This window comes from Dasypus novemcinctus, chromosome 13, assembly GCF_030445035.2.
Source record: "Dasypus novemcinctus isolate mDasNov1 chromosome 13, mDasNov1.1.hap2, whole genome shotgun sequence".
In the NCBI taxonomy this organism is placed as follows: Eukaryota; Metazoa; Chordata; class Mammalia; order Cingulata; family Dasypodidae; genus Dasypus; species Dasypus novemcinctus.
The window spans coordinates 110279662-110295145 of NC_080685.1; the positions used below are offsets into that span (position 1 = coordinate 110279662).

The 15484-nt window shown below is 38.4% G+C and overlaps 1 protein-coding gene across 1 annotated transcript in view; it reads left to right on the top strand.

The window, feature by feature from the left end:
• The window catches only part of DISP1 (dispatched RND transporter family member 1), a 223307-nt gene that overhangs the window by 99940 nt on the left and 107883 nt on the right, over positions 1-15484 (top strand).

Sequence of the window (15484 nt, forward strand, 5' to 3'; positions counted from 1 at the left end):
TTATATGTATGCTTTTACATTCTTCTTTGTGCTTACCCAGTGACTTCTTAATATCTTTAATCTCTTTTTCCATCTTGTTGAATTTACTAAGGAGATTTTTTTGAACATCTGTGCTTATTTGTTTCAACTCCTGTATGTCATCTGGAGATTTAGTTTGTTCCATTGTCTGGGCTGTATCGTCCTGTTTCTTGGTATGGCTTGTAATATTTTGTTGGTATCTCAGCATCTGATTTATTCTGGGCTCAGTTTCTCACTGTAGTCTAAGCCTTTCTATTTGATTGGCTTGTGCTACAGCCCTTATTTGGTATTTGGTTCAACTTATTTGGGCACTTTATAATGGCATGCACTTAGCCAATTTGAATTTTTTCTGCTTTTTTCCATCTGTTTCTTGCCTCTTCTTCCTTGGCGGGGGCAAATTAGGAGCTGCAGATGCAGTTGGCACTCTAAGACGTGGAGGCTGAAGCTGCCTGCATTGCCAGGAATGGATGGAGATTTTCCTCCTTTTCTCCCTTGCCAGGGTTGGGAATGGAGCTGCAGCCATGGGCAGTAATCCCAGCTGTGCAGGCCTGGGCCATCTGTAGTTGCCTGGAGAGCCTGAGAAAGCTCCACCGCCCTTCCTCCCCTGCCTGGGGCAGGATGGAGCTTTAGGTGTGGGCAGTAATCTTAAGTCATGAGGGCCAAAACTGACTAGAGTTGCTCAGATAGACTGATGAAGCACTGGCGCCCCCTCTGCTAGGGGTGCGAATGGAGCAACAGGTGAGCTCTAGCCTTGTCTGCACAGGCCGAAAGTGTCTGCAGTTGCCTGGAGAGGCTGTCAAAGCACTGCTCCCCCCTAACCTATCAGGGGAGGGAATGGAGCCACAGGTGTTCCCTACAATCTAGCCTGTGCAGGCTCAGTGACTGCAGTTGCCTGGAAAGGCTGAGAAAGTACCATCCCTCCTCCTGCCCTGTCAGGGGTGGGGATGGAGCCACAGGTGTGCCCATCAAGCTAGTCCATGTGGGCTGAAGGCAACTGCAGTTGCCCAGAGAATCTGGTGCAGGTTCCCCAGCTGCCTCTCTGCCAGCAATGGCACTGGAGCCCAGGCTAGGGCAGCAATCTGGTGGAAAGAAGCCAGTCCCTACCTTGCTGTGATTTCAGTCAGTCCTACTTCCCCTCATGCCAGGGGAAGGTCTAGGACACCTTGGGAAGGAGTTGTATAGGCTTCAAGTGGAGGCTTCCAGCCTCTCTCTAACTTGGACAGGTTCAGACGTTAGCTGTACTTGGGCTTCAGCTCCACCAGCTTAACTCACTAATCAGCAGCTGAAGTCAGTGCCTGATTGATGCTTCCTCTCCTGTTTTTGGGAAGTGGAGCTTCCAACTCCAGCCAGGAAGTAGCTCCACGGTGTCTTGCCCCATCAGTAGGGGATGGACACTGGCCTCCATGGTGTGGCGTGCGCTGTTCGTGAATCTGCATTTCTCACGGGCTTGTCCTCCTGTGAAACATCCAAGAATGTTGCAGTGAGCATACTCATTGAGGCGTTGTGGAAACGTGAGCTGCTCTGGTCTCACTTATCCAGGCCCACATCTGAGTCCCTGATACATATTTCTCTTCCCTAACACTGACCTTTTAGGCTTTGCATCTCCTTTCTTAGAGATATGTAGAGATCTGTGAGTCCTAGACACTTTTCTACTCCCTAAGCCAGTGATTCTCAAACTTTTTGGTCTGTAGAACTGTTGACACTTTTAAAATCTATTTTTTTTTAAAGATTTTTTTGTTTGTTTTTCCCCCTGCCCCACCCACCCCTGTTTTCTGTCCTCTGTGTTTGTTTGCTGCGTCCGTCTTTGTCTGCTTCTGTTGTCGTCAGCGGCTCGGGAATCTGTGTCTCTTTTTGTTGTGTCGTCATGTGTGTCAGCTCTCTGTGTGTGCTGCGCCATTCCTGGGCAGGCTGCACTTTCTTTTGCGCTGGGTGGCTCTCCTTACGGGTGCATTCCTTGCGCGTGGGGCTCCCCTATGTGGGGGACACCCCTGCGTGGCAGGGCACTCCTTGCGCGCATCAGCACTGCGCATGGCCAGCTCCACACGGGTCAAGGAGGCCCGGGGCTTGAACCGCGGACCTCCCATGTGGTAGACAGATGCCCTAACCACTGGGCCAAGTCCGCTTCCCTTAAAATCTATTTAAGACCTTAAAGAACTTTTGTTTGTGCAAACTCAGTTTGAATGTCTGTTATAGCTATAAAGCTTCAGTGTAGTAGAAATTAAAACAATTTAAAAGTCAAGTTAAAATAAAACAACCTGTTTATATGTCAACGTACACAACTTTTCATGAAAAATCACTGTATTTTCCCCCAATATTAGAATAGTGGCATTTGATTACATCATTTCTAAATCTCTTTAGTGACTGGCTTAATAGAAGACAGCTGGAATGAGAGTGAGAAATGCAAATGCAAGTAATGGCTTAATGACATATGAGAATAGCATTGGTTTTGGAGGTCCCCTGGAAAGGATCCCCAGGGGTCTTCAGCCCATACTTTGAGAAGTACTGTCCCCCAGCTAAGGATGGAACAGTTGCCATGGATGTCTCTGGCCTCTGAAAGGCTCAGTCTCTTTCTCTGGAGAGATTTGGTGGGAGCATAATTACGGAGTACCTGTGGAGTACAGCCTCCTCCTCTGTTTTCTTTTCCATTTCTGCCCTACATTGCCGGGTCAGGCCATGTCTGTGATGCTCAAATTGAAGACACTCTGGTGGCCACCACTGCCTAGATTGTGTCTCTGCTAAGTTCATTAAAGGTGGCTGAAAAATAAGTTAAAATAGGTAAAATTTGCTCACTTTTTAATTTTTCTTATAAATTCGTATCTTCTATTACTTTCTGCTAATGACCATTAGATAGACAAATGAACAATTAAATCATATTAGTGGAAGGCTTTGAAATGATCATATAAAAGTTAAGCTTTTTTGCTGTGATGTATATAGGTCTTTGGTTAAATGTTTTGTTTTTCTTTAATATACACAGTATTATTTTCTGCTAATGAAATTATTCCTAATTTGTATAATAGAAGTAAATACAGCCTGTTTAATGGTATCTCACAAAAAGCCAGCATGATATTTTGTAAAGAACAGCATGCCTTTGAAAACTTCTGTGTAGGGCACCTTGGAAGGAATTGTATAGGCTTAAACCAATGTATATAATATGACATATAGATTCCTCCATCTCAGCCATGGGGAAATAAGAGGATGAAGGAAAAGACCTTTCAGTGACCTGTTGCCAACTCAGATACTGGAGCTGATACATCAATTCCTTTGATTTTTTCTGTCATTTTTTGATGCTGTTGGTGAAAGAGCTGGGTGGTGGGAAATCTGAGTGGTGAGTGCTGAGAAAATACCGGAGACGGGCAGGGGGGCGTATATAGGGCTGATTAGGTATACTTGAGAAGATAAGGAGCATCTACCACATCTGTCTTGGCACTAGTTTCATATGCATTCAAGAAATATTTATTGAGCACCTACTTTGTGCTTCAGAAAAAGTCAGCAAAGCCCAAAACTGTTTTCAGACAATGTTCCACTGATAGTATGAAGACAAAGTTTAGATCTCTCTGGAATACCTGAATTTCATCCATAAGGAGGATTAACATGATAGAGGAGGCAACTGAGTACACATATTACTGGCTGGGAGCCAGCTCTTTGAAGTTCCTTGACTTGCATAGACTAACTCTGTCAGTTCCAAAGGTGGAAGCTGGAGTGTATTTGTACTTTGATGTCAGAAATACTTTGAGACCATTTTATGTTCTCTTTTCTTTGAAGAAGAATAATTCAAGGCAATCTCTCCTTACAGGGGTCCAATAATTCTACCTAGAAAGCCTCAAAAAAAATATCCTTTGCCAAAAGGTGTTGAAGTGACTTAAAATACCATGTTTATGTAAAGAGTTTCAAGAGAGATCACTTGGAGTTAATCTGGTTCACCTAGAGGCAAAGGAGTTATTCATGATGACTTAAGGCATCTCTCAGCATTCTTTGGGCACCCCCGTGTTTAACTGCAGACAGTCCAAAGAAGGGTCGACTTATTGATAAGTACACAACTTGACACAAACACAAATTGTGTGGTTGAGATATTTTTAAAAGTCAATTAAAAGGATTTTGAGTGGGAAAAAATAGTCAGAGGCTAATGGTTCAGTTTCAGAGATGCCATGTTATCAGATTTCTTCTCTGATATCAGGTTAATGGGCAATTGGAAGCTGACAGCTAGAGTGTGTTACCCTCCTACACCTTAAAATGTTGCTTGTTAAGACAGGCACATTTTTGAAATACTTGTTTGAATACCTGAAGTACAAGCCCTTATTTTCCTACCTGCTTATCATTCCGACTGGCGTTCTTCTGATCATAGCCAGAGCATCTGGACATTTTTCGGGCAGTTGAGATTAAAAGAAACTTGTCAAGGTATTCTCTTCCCTGTTAGTCTTAAATTCATAGTTCAAAATACTTACGCTAGTTTTAGGCATAATAGTTTCCTGAACAAGGTAATTGTTTATAAATTGGTTTTGTTTTGAATATTTTTATATTCAAAATAATGATGTCTTTGAGAGTGGTAACAGATCTTTTGTCCTAATTCATCAGGTTTGCACAGGGTTTGGAGGTCACAATAGTAGAGAAGTAATGTCTAAACCATTAGTATTTGATTGTTTCAGTGACTAATATTAAACCTGGATTCAGTTTGGGACCTCCTGTATCTTTGATTACAAATCCTTGATATATTGACTGCAGAAATTTTAAGGAGTTCACAGTTTCAGGTGGATTTACAAAATGTTTCCATTTGAGTGACAGGAGCAAGTTGCCACTTGGGACTAGTTGTTTAAGACCATTTCTAGGAGATGGTTCAGCTTTATGGAGTTACCTGAAATAGTCACAAGATGGTCCTACTTGAGTTTCCCCCTTTCACTTCTGAATAATGGCTGTCTAATAGAAAGGCCCACTAGTAATTTTTAAATTTTAGATAAATAGCCAATCATAATAGTACCCTCTGTGAGGTAAAGACTAGGTATTACATGGTACTACATGGATGTGAACTAGATCCCTAATTTATATATATATATATTCTATATATATATATATAGAGAGAGAATAAACCATCTTTTAAAAGGTAAAGTTCAAACTATTACGTGTGTTGGACAAACCAATCTCATAAAGGAAAAGATTTTTAAAGTAAAATTTTCTTAGGCATTTTTACTTGGTGAAAAGAGCCTAAAGGTTTTTGCTTTCAGTGATTTTTTTTTCTGGAGCAGGAGAATGCTGACACTTGGGGAGTCTAAAAATGATGAAATTAGGACATCCAAAAAAATGGAAGAGACTGTTAGATTTTCAGTTTTTCAGTGATTTTATCAGAATATTTAAAAGTAAATGCTGCTGTACATTGAAGATAATAGACAACCAGAAATTGTTTAGATAATCCTTATTTTCTCTCTCAAACTGGGAGCAAATACTTAGGTCTTCCTAAACATCAACAATGTTAAATTTCACTGTTCTGATAGAAATTTTAAGGTTTCTTTTTATGTCATTTTAGTGACAACCTTATCTTGAGTAAATAATTATGTGCAGCTTGTTTTTTCTATTTGAAAGGCTTTTAAAATATTTCTTAGTGAGTTTATTTAGTTGTTTAATGGTTTTTAACCTTGAGACATTTAAGATGAACACTTTTTTCCCTGAAATTCCAACTCTTATTAAAAATATGTTTTATGCTTTTGGTAGAATATGTTTTGCATTTCTGAATATAGTACATTTTGGAAATTTGTGTTACGATTCTTTTTGAGGTCAAGAAGTTTTAAATTAAGAACAAGAGAAGGAAAAAACCTCAAAATCTAAGTAAGCTGGTAGTAAATGAATTGATGTCTAATCCTTTAAAAGCCAGGGTTTCGTTTGATATCCAGTTACCTTATATGCCTTTTCTGTTGAACTGATTCACCTATCACTGAAAGGTGAATCTGCTTTCCCCCAATAAGTGTTTTTTCTGCACTTCCTTAAGACTCCTGTTTTAAAAGGAACACTTTCATTAGATTTTTCTGATTAAAGGTGAATACAAACAGTAGTGCTTATAATAGTATCTGCTGGTTTTTGTGATACTATTTATCGTTCAAACATAAGTTTTTAATTGGTTTATTATTTTCCCTATGTGACTGTTTTTCCCATAATTATATAGCCACATATTATAACTACATGAAATATATATGTTTGGGGCAAAGAATAGAAGGAACATAGAAAAAGGAAAACACCTATTTTATTAGAGACATGGGTAATGGGTAAAATCTTTTTTTAAATTTCTTAATGTTGTTAGTGTTACTTTACCAATATATAACATCCAGAAGAAGACAGTTTTTGATTTTGAGAATCCCCCCCCCACCCAAAAAAAAGAAGTCCTGTAAGCCTTTTCCATTTTGCTCTTTCAGAAGAGAAACCTTAACTAAGGAAGTAATGAAAAATTTTGTTTATTCAATCCATGAATATAACTCATTTTGAGATCAATCATAGCTAAGAGCTGTTTCTCACAAGTTGTTTTGTTGGGAAAAGTTCTTAAATATTAAATATCAACTGAAAAGCAAAAGTAAATAGATTAGTGACATATTATTTTTAAAAAGATTTCCTTTAGTATATGAAAGGTTATGATCTCCAAAATCTTATTTTTTTTCTTTTAAGTGATTATAAACTTCTCTTTTTTAAAGATTTATTTTTTATTCCCCCACTCCCCATTCCCCCCATTGTATGTTCTCTGTGTCCATTCACTGTGCGATCTTCTGTGTCTGCTTCTATTCTCATTAGGCGGCTCTGGGAAGCAATCCTAGGACCTTCCAGAATGGGAGAGAGGTGATTACTCTCTTGCGCCACCCCAACTCCCTGCTCTGCTGTGTCTTCTTATTTTCTCTCCTTTATGTCTCTTGTTGCGTCATCTTGCTGCGACAGCTCTCTGCATCGGCTGGCACTCCTGCGCGGGACAGCTTTCCCGTACTGGGTGGCATTCCCAGGCGGGATGGCACTCCTGTATGGGGTGGCATTCCTGCATGGCCAGCACTCTGCATGGGCCAGCTTGCCCTTACCAGGAGGCCTGGGCATTGAACCCTGGACCTCCTGTATAATAGATAGGAGCCCAGTTGGTTGAGCCACATCTGTTTCCCTTATAAACTACTTTATAATGAAATACCTGCAATTATTAAACAGATTCATTCAACATATATATTATATTTTTTTATAAAGTACTTGATAACAGATTTTATTTTTTTTTCCTTATTCTCACCCTGCTCTTTTGCTGTCTGTGTCCCTTCACTGTGTGATCTCCTGTGTCTGTTTCTTTTTGTCTTCTCGTTTTCTTGATCCTGGGGACTTCCAAAGTGCTTGTTCCATCTCATTTCCTGGTTTCTGTTGCTTCTTGCCTTGGCTCCCTTGCGTCTCTTTTTTCGTTGCGTCATCATCTTGCCGGGTTGCTTGCCATGTGTGCCGGGCATGCCTTTACAAACAGGAGGCTCCGGGGGTCGAATCCAGGTCCTCCCGTATGGTAGATGGAAGCTCAATCGCTTGAGCCACATCTGCTTCCCAACATATATATTAGTTGCTTTTTATATGACTAGGTTTTTATATGTTAATCACTGGAGATAAAATCAAATGACCAAAACAGTCATAGATCATCTTCTTGTGGTTTATTTATACATTAATTCATGTAATAGATAATTATTGAGCACCACTATGTACCAGGCACTGTTGTACAAGCTGGTGTTACTTTCTGTGCAGGGAGAAACAAGCAAAAACAAAGTACATAAATAAATGATTAAGATTATTTCAGATAGGGATCAGTGCTTCAAAGACAACAGTCCAAGAAATAATCAAGTACCTGAGCTGGTTTACTTTACAGTCTAGTAGAGGAGATAAATATTAGTGCAATTATAAAGATGCTGTGAGAGTAAATGAAAGAGTGGGGTAGGACCAGTGCCTCTTGGGGAGTAAAGGAAGTCTCCCTAGAGGAAGTGACATGTGCTCAGAGTTGAACTACAAGTAGGAGTTAGCTAAATAAAGAGGGGAAGAGAGAAAAACTTTTCCCAGGGTGAACTGCATGTGTGAAGGCAATCTTTTGTGTTTTAAAATTTCATTTTAAAAATAAATTTTAAATATTAAATATCTGTGGTGTTACTTTTCAATTTTAAGGGAGTTTTACATTTATTTTACAGTAATGTTCATTTCATTTAATATTTTCTATTATTAAATGTCTTTACAGGTAGAGATAATTTTTACATGTTATTGAAATATACAACCTCGATATAGTATATTGATTGGTAATAATAAATACTGCCTTTTTTATTAGGTCTTCTGTGTTACAGAAAACCTCTGAAACTTCTAGTATAACTCTGTCACAGAAAATTATTTACTACATATATACATTATTGTCTTTAAAATTATTTAAAAACACATAGTAATTGTCAAGAAAAATACAGAATAACTTGAGAATTCCTGGGGTTTTCATTTCCTCGTTCCTGAATCCTAAAGATTCTGCAGTACCATTGAGGAGATGAGGAATTGTTAGGTCAAGGTTTTGAGCCAGTGGTTAGGATTGAGGATACATGTGGAAAAATAAGGGCACCCTTATGGATGGGTGGAAATAGCATGAATTTCAGAATTGAGGGAATGGTCTCAGCTTTCTCTCTCAGGGAGTAAAACGATCCTCTTGACTGCGGGGACAGCAGGCTGGGCGAGGCAGGCACCGTGTGGAGCAGGTGTCAGGGATGACCCCAGGCCCCCCGTCTGGCTGAAGCCTCGGCTGTGATTAAAGCATGTGGGAGAGTCTCCAAGGCTTGCTAATAATCTACTGTTGCAACAGCCCCCGGGGGCTTTTTTGCCCCTGTACTCATTCCAAGGAGTTAACTGAATAGCAGTCAACTTTTTAGATCACTTAGAAAACTAATTGAATACATATTACTGTTTTTTTGCTTACATCTATTATTTTAAGAATAACTGATCGTTTTTAAAGAAGGATACTGAAATGGATCTACCACTTTCCTCAATCTATGGGTTAACTTTAACTTTGTGAAGGGTTGCTGGGATTATACCAGAAATTGCCCTAGTTTTTACTGCTTATACCAAGACAGGAAATAATGCATCAATTAACCTCTTTAAAAGAACATGATAGATGCACACACAAAATAGATCAGTGGAACAAAATAGAGATTCCAGAAATAGACCCATACATATATGGTTAATTGATTTTCAGCAAAGATGCCAAGGTAATTCAATGGAGGGTTCTAGAACAGGCAGAACTAATCTATGATGATAGAAATCAGATGAGTGGCTGCCTGGGGTAGGGTAGAGTGGAGAGATTGACTGGCTACAAAGTGACACAAGAGAACTTTCTGTGGGGATGGAAGTATTCCCTAGCTTGATTAGGGTAGTATTAACATGGATGTATCTGTCACAATTCATTGAACTGTACCCTTAAAATCTGTACATCTTGTTATATGGAAATTATACCTCAGTAAAGTTTAAAAATAAGAACATGATCAGACTTATAAAAATAATTTAAAATATTTTGGCATATAATTTTGTATATTTTTAAAAAAGCATTTGTTAGCTAAATTTGTGGGGAGGGCTATATTTCTGATGCTTTCTGAAACTCTCTGGGAGGTAATTCAGTGAACCTGTCAGGAATAATTTCATTTTGTAACCAATAGTACTGGTTAAATCCAGCAATGATGAAGTATGTCCCTTCCCCTTAGGAAAACATTTCTTAACATTTATACCTTTCATTTTCTTTTGGGAATTTTATATTTTTAAAAAATAAATACCAGTTTTATCATATTTACTTTTCTGTATTTTCAAAGGCTAAAGTACTTGGTGCTTTAGAGCACAGTAAAAACAAGTGTGTGTCACTTTGGACTTACTTTAAAAAATGCCTTACCCAATATGGGTTATAAGAATATCTTCTTCCATCCAAACCTTAAACATGCTAATTGTCAATAATATGTTTAACTATAAATTTTTCTTCTGCTTTGTGTCTTAATGTCCTAGAGATGAATTGTTGACATCTGATATCCACTAGTCATGTTCTTTGAGAAAAACCTAAGCTTTCTTATTAATCCTCTTATTTGTAAAATTCTGCTCATTTTCTCAGAGATTATAGCTCATAGTACGTAGTAGAAATTCAGCTGCAGGGATATAAACATTGGAATGGGAAAAATCTGCAATAGATGATGCCTTATAAAAGTTTAAGGTTTCCTTTTTAGAAATGGTAGGGAGAATTATTTTTTTGAAGACTAAGGTGGTACAGCAGGCTTTTTGGGAGGGAACACAATGATTGAAGTATCAACTTTGTTTTTATGTGTCATAGGATGTTCTTTAAAGAATAAAAATGATTCTGTTGAAAAAACAAATGGAAAATTCTTAGATAATAGATAATAACTCTTGAAATCTTTCCTGCCGAATAACAAGAATAATTTTTTTTTCAGTTAAAAGGTGCCTAATGGTTTAAAACATTTTCAGATGTGCCTTCTCCATATGCTCACTGTGGCTAGCAAGGAAGGTATTGTTTCTACTTTAAATAGATAATGTGTGTGAGACTGCATTCAGGCTTTGGTTACAGTACATTACTTTTATTCCCTTACATCTCCTGTATATCTGAGCTTAGCTTTTTGTCTAGTTTAAATCAAATTATCTAGTTGGTGTACTTGGGACCAGATGTGGTCTATCTAAACCCAAACCTAACATTGATTTAACTTTAATTTTTATGACATTTAACTTTTAATCTTTCTGAAGAATTCAACATCTATTTAGAAAACATACTATAAATACCTTTAAAACAGCTGCTATTTGAAATTACCCTTTAAAAGAGTATAGTCCTTTATTTTTTCACTTGATTCCTGTAACAAGGTCATGAGCAAAACCAAGGTGCCCAGAAATTGTATTGAATACAGTCTTTCCATGTCCATTGTGCTGCCTCCCCAAAATTTCAACCTATTGATTTTAGTGAGGAAAAAATCAAGAAAATAGCTGTCAGATTTTAATGTTAGGAGATGTTTTAAAAAGTTTTAAATGTTTTGCTTTCAGTTTCTGACTGGGAAAGAATTAGAACATGTCTGCTCAGTGGATGAATTATCATGGACAATTTCCAAGTTTGTGAGAATTCTATTTAAATAAATGATTGAATTTAATTATGAGCATTGAATCCTAACTTTTATATGGATAAATGTTTTTTAAAATGTGACTTTTTACATTGTATCTTAATTGCAAAGGTTGAGGGTCTTATTTTGCTTTGTCTGGCTTAAAGGAATGAGATTTTTTTAACTTGAAAAGAGATAATTTAGTGTTAAATACTATATGAACTGTCTATTGCCTTAATGAAAATTTCCAGAAAAAAAAGTGCTGTTTTTAACAGCACCAATAGGTTTCTGACTTGAAATAATTTCACTCTGAAGTTTAATAAAAGGTATAAAAGATGCTGTGTAATTGGTTAGTTAGTAAGATTAATTAAAGTAAGTAAAGTTTAGGTAGTTTCATTTTCATAATCCTAACAGTGGTCATCTAACGGTTAAGTATGTGCCTGTCTTGACACTAATCCTTACAGGTGAGACTGCGGATATTACAATGACTAATAAGAGTTTGGGCTCTGGATTCAGACTGCCTAGGTTTGAGTGACAATTCGGTCACTTTTCTCTCCCCTTCCTCTTCCCCTCCCTCCACCCTCCCCCACCTGTTTTTTTTTCTTTCTTTCTGTCTGTGTCTGTTCCCTGTGTGATCTTCTGTATCTGTTTCTCTTTTTGTCTTATCTTCTCGTCTTTCTCCTCTGGGATTTTTGATCCTGGGGACCTCTGGTATGGAGAGAGGTTCCATCTCAGTTCCTGGTTTCTGCTGCATTTCTCCTCGACTCTCCCCTTCGACTCTCTTTTGTTGTGTTATCATCTTGCCGCGTGACTCACTTGTGCGGGCACTGGCACTCAGGTTGCTGCGGGCACTGGTTCACCACGTAGGCAGTAACTTACCACGTGAGTACTCACGCAGGCACTCGGCTCACCATATGGGCACTCGGCTTGCTCTGTGGGCACTGGCTCGCCGTGCAGGCACTCACATGGGCACTCAGCTCACTACACGGACACTCGAGCGGGCACTCGGCTCACTGCATGGGCACTCGGCTCTTCATGTGGGCACTCGGCTCACCATGCGGGCACTTGGCTTGCTCTGTGGGCACTGGCTCGCCGTGCAGGCACTCACATGGGCACTCAGCTCACTACACGGACACTCGAGCGGGCACTCGGCTCACTGCATGGGCACTCGGCTCTTCATGTGGGCACTCGGCTCACCATGCGGGCACTTGGCTTGCTCTGTGGGCACTGGCTCGCCGTGCAGGCACTGACGTGGGCACTCAGCTCGCTACACGGACACTCGAGCGGGCACTCGGCTCACTGCATGGGCACTCGGCTCTTCATGTGGGCACTCGGCTCTCCAGACGGGCACTTGGCTTGCTCTGTAGGCACTGGCTCGCCGTGCAGGCACTGACGTGGGCACTCAGCTCGCTACACGGACACTCGAGCAGGCACTTGGCTCACTGCATGGGCACTCGGCTCTTCATGTGGGCACTCGGCTCACCATGCGGGCACGCACATGGGTACTCTGCTTGCCACATGGGCACTTGGCCACCGTGCAGGAACTGGATCACCACACAGGCACACTTTCTCTTATTCTTTTTCACCAGGAGGACCCAGGGATCAAATGGTCGGCAGAGGCCATATCATTTGAACCACATCTGCTTTCCTCAGCCACTTTCTTACTGTGTAGTTAGGGACAATTTTTGTAAGCATTAATGTCCTCATTGGTAAAATGAGGATAAATGTAGTACTTGCCTCTTCAGGTAAGAATGAGACTTAAATGAAGTAATATATGTGAATCACTAATACATACACACTCATATGATATTTGGTTTAGATTGTCAGTAGATGAGATACATAAAAAAGAAAATCTACTTGGGAGTAATTTTGACTTCACTGCTCACATTTATTTTCAGTATTTTTTTTTTCCTTCTGTTAGAAATTCTATTGAGTAATGAATTAATCATAATATGGAAAAGTAGTGATCCTCAAAAAATTTGCAAGCTAGATGATATATACCTGTGTAATCTGAAAGACAGAAACTTGGCTATAGTTATGCTTAAAATTAAAACAGCAACAACCAGAATAAACCAGAACATACTTTTAAGGAAGGATAATAACTCACTGAAAAATTAGAAATAGGAGACCAAGATGAAAGTAGTGAAGTTAACTATGATCTCAATTGATTGCAATATGATCCCAGTTTAAGTTAACTATGATCTCATTGTTTAACTATGACCTAAACTAATACTATATGAACTGAGTAATGAGGGAGCTAAAGTTAGGTGCATTGTCTGGAAAACAGAGCAATAAGTTAGGAGATGAGGGACCAAGAGAGGTTTTTTGTTTTTATTTGTTATAACTTTTAAAATGGGAGAAATAAGAACAAGTTTGTTAACTGACAGGAATGATACAGTAGAAAAGGGGTAAAAATATGAGAGAAGTAAGAAGGATGAAAATGGTTTAACAATGTTCTTGAGTAAGTGAGAGGGAATGGAATCTATTGCACACGCAGAGGAGTTGTTTAGCCTGAGAAGTGAGAACTGTTTATCTCTAGAAACAGGGATGGCAGAGTTTGTGATTGAACATGCTGGTAAGTGAGTAGTTCTGGTGGTGGGAAGTTGTGGAAGTTTTCTTCTGATTTCTTGTATATTCTCAGTGAAATAGAAAGTGAGTTCATCCTACAAAATGAGGATGGAGAGGATTTGTCAGGTGTTGAGGAGCCATAAAAAGATACGAAATAGTCAACTGAAAGAAAAAAGGGAAATCTTAACTACTACCAGAGACAAAAGAAAGTTTTCTTATCAGGAATGGAAATTAAGAGTGACAGCAGACTTCTAATAGATGCCAGAAGGCAGTGGAATAATACCTTCAAAGTACTGAGGGAAATAATTTAAGAGTGAGAATGAAAAAAAGACGTTTTGGGACTTGCAGAGAGTGAGGATGTGTATACAATTCAGGCTTTTGCCGGAGGAGCTACAAAAGCATATACTTCAGCCAGAAGGAAATTGAACCCAGATGGAGAATGTGAGATGCAAAAATCAGTATTGGCAAAGAAATAAGTAAATATTTTGGTAAATCTAAATAAGTGTTAATTGCAAAAATTACATATTAAAATTTAAAATTATATATTTAAATATACCCACTAATATACTAATGTGAAGAATTTAGAACATATGGTCTAAGATAACAGATTGCTTAAGTTATTTTTTTCCTTTTGGAATGGATGAGACAATAAAAAGAACTCGGCAAGCTGATTTTAAACAGGGCGTATTGCTTAACTGCCTTTGTGAGTACTGTTTAGAAACTTTAGGTGTAGTGTGACCTTAATCTACACTGTGTGAAATTAGAAGGTACCATAGATATTTGACATTGCCTTCCAAGTGTAGTAAAGATTACTACTCTAAATCCTTGATTTTACAGTTACCAAAGACATTCCCAGGCTCTGAGGTGTTTGCTCAGAGGCTGGAAAAGAGATCCACTCCTGTGTGATAGAAGACTTGTGTTTGAGCAGACCCTCAAGGAGACAGTAGAATGAATAAATGTTAAATTTGTGCCTAAAAACATTTTTATTTTCCTTGCCTTCTTTAGTATTTGCATGTCAACAGTGCTCAAATCAAATGAAACCTTGCATATGATCTATGTACTCCTACAATTCAGATCCCTTGTGTAGAAAAGGAAAGTAGTCTACTTATTCATTTCTTTAATTAGGAAGGATGAAGCTGTAGGTGTTGGACAAAGCTGAAAAGTGTTCCTGTTCATTACATAAAGGTTTAGACATCTTTAGAAAATCCTTGAAAAATAGAAAGTATTTGAGTATTTGCCAATGTGAGATGTTTAGTCTATTTTTCAAAAACTTAAGTGTGATCTCCAAGGTTGAAGTCTGAATTATTTGGTAGATAGTAAATATATTTGAGTGAGCCTCCTAAGCCTTTGCTCTTAATTGATCATTTAGCCTTTGGTCTATTACGTCATGGTAAGTCACTACTGAGTCATTTGTCCTGAACTACACCAATAGTGCATTTATAGACTAACATTTGTAGACTTTTTCAGTACCATTTGGCACATTAGCATTCATGATGTTCAAAAAGGCTAGAAGTTAATTTCTAAACCTTTTTTCTTATCATACTTTATATTAAATTTAGATAGATAAGTTAAAGTTTAGCTTATTCAGAGACTAGGCTTTTAACTAATAAAAGTGATTTCTAGTGACTTGATTGTTTGGAATACTTTTTTTTTTTACTATGTTGCTAGAAAAACATAGTCTACTCATGGTGCAAGTGATGCTTGCTGATAAATTCAAATCAGATAATTTATTTCAAGACAGATTTATTGACTTTTTAGATAAAGATTCTATTATTAAGTTATATAAAATAAAAAGGAATGAATGCTTTTAGGAACAA